Below are 6,641 nucleotides of genomic sequence, written 5' to 3' on the forward strand. Positions count from 1 at the left end.
CAAACTTCCTTTACCATTTCTGTTAAGAGAAGCAAGGAATAATATAATCTTTCGAAATCCTTCACATAAAGGTATGAAAGACATATACTTTGAATAATCCATTTACTGCAGAGACCAGACAATAATTCTTCCTTACGGTGTATTTTAAGTTTATTAACGATAGTTAAAGTAAATTGATTTAAAAAGAGAAAATATTGATATGAGAAAGAAACGGATCAATTGGTTCTAACACTTAAAATGAAATGGAGCTGCAACATTGTGTATCTGATTGAATGCTTCTTGATATTGAGACATAAATAGGAGCGGAAGAAACCTGTATTTTCAGTAAGATTTTACTACTCTGAAGTCACTGACTTCTAAATTATGTAATGAAGGGTACTGCACAGATGGTAAATACAAACGTACATAACCTAACATATCTACTGCAAACTTCATATTATACTAGTAACTATAAGCAAGATTACTCAAAGATTATGACATTTTCGTTTTCACTCCTCATTTTCTCTCTTCATATTTTTCTTTTAGATTTTTTTAAAGGTAGTTTTTTTCCCTCCGAAAATACATTATATTTAATCAAAAAGTAATAATAATCTATTTTTATTGCTTATTTTTGTTTAAGAAGAACCTCCATTTTAAATTAATTGAAGTGACGATTCATGCACATTATTTTTTTTTTTGTCACAAACTGCGCTCCGTTAGATTTGAAAAAAAAAAAAAAAGTAGAAGGGAAAAAATACGCGACCGAATTCTTAAATATTATTGAACTCATGGGTAAGCAACTATATTTTTTGAGATATTTTCTATCTTAATTTCCTTTTTTTTGTCTCTTTTTTTTGTTGTTGTTTTTTTTTATAGGTAATAATTTATTAGACTGATAAATCAACGAAGTCGAATACATGCAGTTTAATTTTTATTTAGGTTATTGCAATGTAATTATATTTCATTTATGGGTACTACGTAAATTTACTATATTTTTCTATGTATGAAAAATTTGAATATTACAATAATCGATCTCATAGATTCTGTAAACAATAAAAATCGTGAAAAGCGCAAACCATGGACTTCTGGATATCAGAGGTTTGATCATGAAAGCGCTGCTGAGGAGTATGCATCCTCTGTCGACCAAGTTACATCCATCATATCGTCACGATTGTTATACATACCCACCTGAAGTGATATGTTTTTCTTACAACAAAAATAATATAATCCCTACCACATTATTTGTTAGGTGGTTTTTTTTTTTTTTAAATTATTTAACGTTAAGTGGCTGTGCCCAGTTGCCACCAACGCCAATAGTCAAATATGAAACAGATGTGATAGACTCTGTGGTGTCCCCCATTTCGAGTTTGGGATGTATCGAGTCGATATATAACAGAATAAGCCATAGCTGCGTCAAGAATTTAAAAGGAAATCACCTATTTCTATTTATAGATATACCTTTTCAATTCAAGATCAACTTATGTAATATCATTTGTGGACGAGCGTTATATTTTCATAGTTGCAAGTATGTCATATGACAATCAGTTTACATGTTCAATACTGCAATTTTGAGACAAAAGATTTAGAAAAATGAAGATGCTGTGAATTTGCATTTTAATTAAATATTTTAGGACTGTCTTTTCCAGAGGTACTTTCAAAGTGTAATGTGTATATATATTATAATTTCTTGAAATAATTATTATGTTTATTATACAACATAATAAAGAAAACGTAGAAAGATACACACACACAGAAAAAATTAGAAAGACACAAATGGAACACGTTGGGAATGTAATCATACCACTGTGCCACGAAGTATAAGAAAAATTGAATATATATTTTCATTTTCAATACGAAGACCACCTTTAACCAAACAAGGGAACTATTAACATTTAGATGCTATTATTCTGTAATTTGAATTTACACATGCGCGGATCTAGAGGGGGATGGGGGTCAGGACCCCCCCCCCCCCCTTGAATTTGCAGAGTTATTAAAAGTATATACTGAAGCAAATAAAAAAAATACCAACCCCCTTTTTTTTTTGCTTGTCAGGAAATTTCTGGGTTGGAATTTTTTTTTTCGACCGGGATGACCCCCCCCCCCCCTCCTGGAAAAAAAAATCCTGGATCCGCGCCTGTTACACATGTTTAAACTAAGATTGTATAACAAAATTTTGGTTAAAAAAATCACTACCAGAATAGGCGAAAATGCCTATCAGATCGCTATGGCTCTTTATACAATATCGACGATATATCTAAATGTAGAACAAGAGTAAAATAAAGGTTAGTAATGGTTATTTTTCGACCTGGTAATGGATATCTATTTAAAAAATCTTTCATCTAAACATTTCAAAGAAGCAATTTTATCCCTATTGTACATGTACATAAAAAGTAAAAAGTCTGCCATTGGAGTTCTAACACTGGACTAGTCATACAACTCCTCGGGACAGAGATATTATTATTTTTAATCCTTAACCCCCCTTTCACACACACACACACACACACATTTCCTAATTCAAATTGATAAATTTTTTGCTCGTATACGTGTTCATGTCAAAAGTTCTTAATTCTTATCAACTTCTAGTTAATTCCATTTTTTCCTTTATAGCAGATTCGTCATTGACTGCACTAAGAAGGCTAGTACTCGGAAACACAAGGCCATTCACAAATATCCACGAGGCCATACCCGGTAAATGATAATTGATAACTAAGTTGTAGAACATTTCATATTGTATTGTATTCCATATATGATCATAAAATAAAAATCATTTTAATTTCTGTCTATACTCCTGACAAGGCTGGGATGACTTGGGGGTAAGAGAACGCTCTCTCATTGAACGTCAAACAGAGAGAGACAGAATATGGGCGTTATCTGAGTATCGAGCACGTCATGGTGGTAAGTAACATTATTTTGAACTTCATTGTGCGCGATTCTCAAGACTTGCGTAAATTTTGATATATTAACGATTCGCCATCACCTATACAGTGCCTATCCAGTGTACTAAAGTATATGATACATTATAAAGAATGCACTATTGAACGTATACTGTACTTCAAATTTGATATGTAAGTAAAATCATGCTGGAACTACATACTCATGCAATTTCTATGAATTAAGATATTTTAGATTTATCTTACACAGTGTAAAGGAACTATGACCTGGTTTATCTACATGCACATTTAGGGCAATAGGATACCCAAAATCTGTAGAGTTTTTTTTATTCTATATATATATATATATATATATATATATATATATATATATATATATATATATATATATATATATATATATATATATATATATATATATATATATATATATATCGATCATAGCTTCTTGCATGTAGGTGTTTTTAAATTCAAATTAATTTGTTCACGGAAAGTTATAGAGTAAATTTATATTTATTTTTGGGGGGAGGGGCGGGGGATTTCATTATTTCACGTTTTAGCAATAATCAGGATAAATGTAAAAATAAAGGTTGAGGGTGAATGAAAAGATAAGGATGTGCTGATAGGGAAATTTTGTGATGGATATGTGTTTTAGCAATTAGCATTAATAAAACCGTTATAATCTGTTTAACAAATTACTACTGTTTCCTTTTTTTATATCCTATATATCCCTTGAAAAGAACTTACATTTTTTTTCTTTTTTGTTTTTTAGTTCGATGTCCGACAGCATTTGAGTTTGCAAGATTCTTGGATGATATCGAAGGTAATACCAGTGGAATAAACAGAAATACATGTAATATAGGTACTCAGGCATTCCATCTCTCTCTCTCTCTCTCTCTCTCTCTCTCTCTCTCTCTGTGGGTGTGTGTGTGTGTGTGTGAGTGTGTTTTGCGTTTATAATGTATTTTATTTGCAGAAAAATTACGTCAACGTATCAAGCTTCTGGAGGACCAAGTCCAGTTACTGCGCCTGATGATGTCGGCACCTGACGTCCTTGATCTGAGAATCTGAGTTTAAAAAAAATCTTGCTTCAACACAAGAATGTCCCATTGATGTGATGAACGTTTCACCAATCATATGATTTCTGTTTTGTGTAGAGAGTAATTACACGTAATGTTAAATAAAAATTCTATCCGTATATTGTTTTCATTTGTATGTGACATTTTTTTAAAGCGTACAGTGGTTATTTTAAAGTTTTTAGCTCACCTGAGCTGAAAGCGCAAGTGAGCTTTCCTGATCAACCGTTGTCCGTCGTCCGTCCGTCCGTCTGTCCGTCCATCCGTCCGTCTGTAAACTTTTCATATTTTCAACTTCTTCTCAAGAACCACTGGGCCAATTTTAACCAAACTTGGTACAAAGTATCCTTGGGTGAAGGGGAGTGTAAATATAAAGGGCCAAGTCCCCTTACAAGGGGAGATAATCAAGAAAAGACAAAAATATGGTGGGGTCATTAAAAAATCTTCTTCTCAAGAACCACTGGGCCAGAAAAGCTGAAACTTATGTGGAAGCATCCTGGGATAGTGTAGATTCTAAATTTTTAAAATCATGACCCCCGGGGGTAGGGCGGGGCAACAATAGGGAATCCAAGTTTTACATTGAAATATAAATAAAAATCTTTAAAAATCTTCTTCTCAAGAACCACTGGGCCAGAAAAGCTGAAACTTATATGGAAGCATCCTGGGGTAGTGTAGATTCTAAATTGTTCAAATCATGACCCTTGGGGGTAGGGCGGGGCCACAATAGGGAATCCAAGTTTTACGTTGAAGTATATAGGAAAAATCTTGTAAAAACTTCTTCTCAAGAACCACTTGGCCAGCAATATTGAAACTTATATGGAAGCATCCTGGGGTAGTTTAGATTCTAAATTGTTCAAATCATGACCCCCGGGGGTAGGACGGGGCCACAATAGGGAATTCAAGTGTTACATTGAAATATATAGGAAAAATCTTTTAAAATCTTCTCCTCAAGAACCACTGGGCCAGAAAAGCTTAAACTTATATTGAAGCATCCTGGGGTAGTGTAGATTCCAAATTGTTCAAATCATGACCCCCGGGGGTAGGGCGGGGCCACAATAGGGAATCCAAGTTTTACATTGAAATATATAGGAAAAATCTTTTAAAATCTTCTTCTCAAGAACCACTGGATCAGAAAAGCTGAAACTTAAGTGGAAGCATCCATTGTTGAAATCATGACCCCCGGGGTTAGGGCGGGGCAACAATAGGGAATCCAGGTTTTACATTGAAATATATAAGAAAAATCTTTAAAAATCTTCTTTACAAGAACCACTGGACCAGAAAAGCTGAGACTTATTTGGAAGCATCCTGGGGTAGTGTAGATTCTAAATTGTTAAAATCATGACCCCCGGGGGTAGGGCGGGGCCACAATAGGTATTACAAGGGGGGAAGTCTGGTAAAGAACAGTACGGCCAAAGTTACTCAGGTGAGCGATGTGGCCCATGGGTCTCTTGTTTGTAAATCTTTCTGTTTGATATACACTAGACTGCTACAGAAATTTGATATTATGCACGTTTTAAGAATGGCATATCCCAACTGTATTAGTATAGTGGCATTGCTTATTGTTAACATGCATGCATCTATCAGTCATTCTACAAAAGCATGACCAATTAAGAATTTTTTATGTCGCTTACAAATTTACCGTTGTAATATCTTAATTATAAATTTAAAGGTCGATTTCAACTCTAAAACTGAACATACACACATGGTTTTGTAAATATTTACCGATATATGCAGTTAAAGTTTTGATATGAACATAATGTAATGTTGAAAAACGTATTCCACTGCAAATCTTAATGTCGCTTCACTTATTTACAAATTTCAAGATGAAATTTTCAGATTAACTTCCGTGACGATTTTGTTTTAAATTTCACGCATAGAATGCAGATTTCAAAATGAACTGAAACTTATCTGAAAGTGACCACGGAACATTATATCATCGATTCTAGGTGCGAGTCATCTATTTTAGACGATTACATTTTCCTCATAACAAAATAAATTAGACAAAAGCAGTTGTCTCTCTTAAAAATTTAACTTCAGTAACGGCAATTCAGGAACGTTTTTGCATTAAAGGTTTAAAAAAAATATTATTTTGGGAGCGAAATGCTTCATACTTTTGTTTAATATCCTAAAACAAACCTTGATTTTAACTATTGAGAAGAATTTTAACTTTTATTGCTGGGAATTAACTTCCGTAACGATGTTTTTCCCGAAAAATTAATTATTAAAATCGGATTCATGCGAGACTTCATGAATCATACTTTAGCGTTCTTTACTGAACACCAGAAACGAAAAAAATTGGTCAAATTCAGCTTTATTTGAAAAATAATAAGGCTTGATCAAACATTAACTTCGTAACATTACCTTAATATCAATGGTATCTTGAAATTGTTGTAAAAAGATTTGTGGACAATTTTTTGTTTTCAAGTTCACTGATATGTCCTTTAGAGAATTATGATATTCATTTTGCTACTTGAAACAATTATTTTTTTCATGTTTTATACTCTGAATTGGTCCATTTATCGTAGAATGACTGTCATAAGTAGACGCTGTGAACAGGTGGTAGCAAGCAGTCGGAAATGGCTAGAAGTGAGCAGTTGACAGTAACTGCTAGCTAGTAGTTGGTTGTCGTATATGGAATTCCCAAATTGACCACCCTTGAAATACTGCTACAGTGTTCAATGAACGCATAATTCAC

The 6,641-nt window shown here is 33.3% G+C and overlaps 1 long non-coding RNA gene across 1 annotated transcript; it reads left to right on the plus strand.

Moving 5' to 3' along the window:
• Nucleotides 1-2,596: 2,596 nt before the first annotated feature.
• Nucleotides 2,597-3,902, plus strand: LOC133200446 (uncharacterized). The gene is made up of 4 exons (XR_009722947.1): nt 2,597-2,667; nt 2,776-2,874; nt 3,643-3,693; nt 3,847-3,902. It is a non-coding gene; the product is annotated as an uncharacterized LOC133200446 (long non-coding RNA).
• Nucleotides 3,903-6,641: the final 2,739 nt, after the last annotated feature.

This window comes from Saccostrea echinata, unplaced genomic scaffold, assembly GCF_033153115.1.
Source record: "Saccostrea echinata isolate AGI-Se365-2 ecotype Australia unplaced genomic scaffold, CSIRO_AGI_Sech_v1 ptg000002l, whole genome shotgun sequence".
In the NCBI taxonomy this organism is placed as follows: Eukaryota; Metazoa; Mollusca; class Bivalvia; order Ostreida; family Ostreidae; genus Saccostrea; species Saccostrea echinata.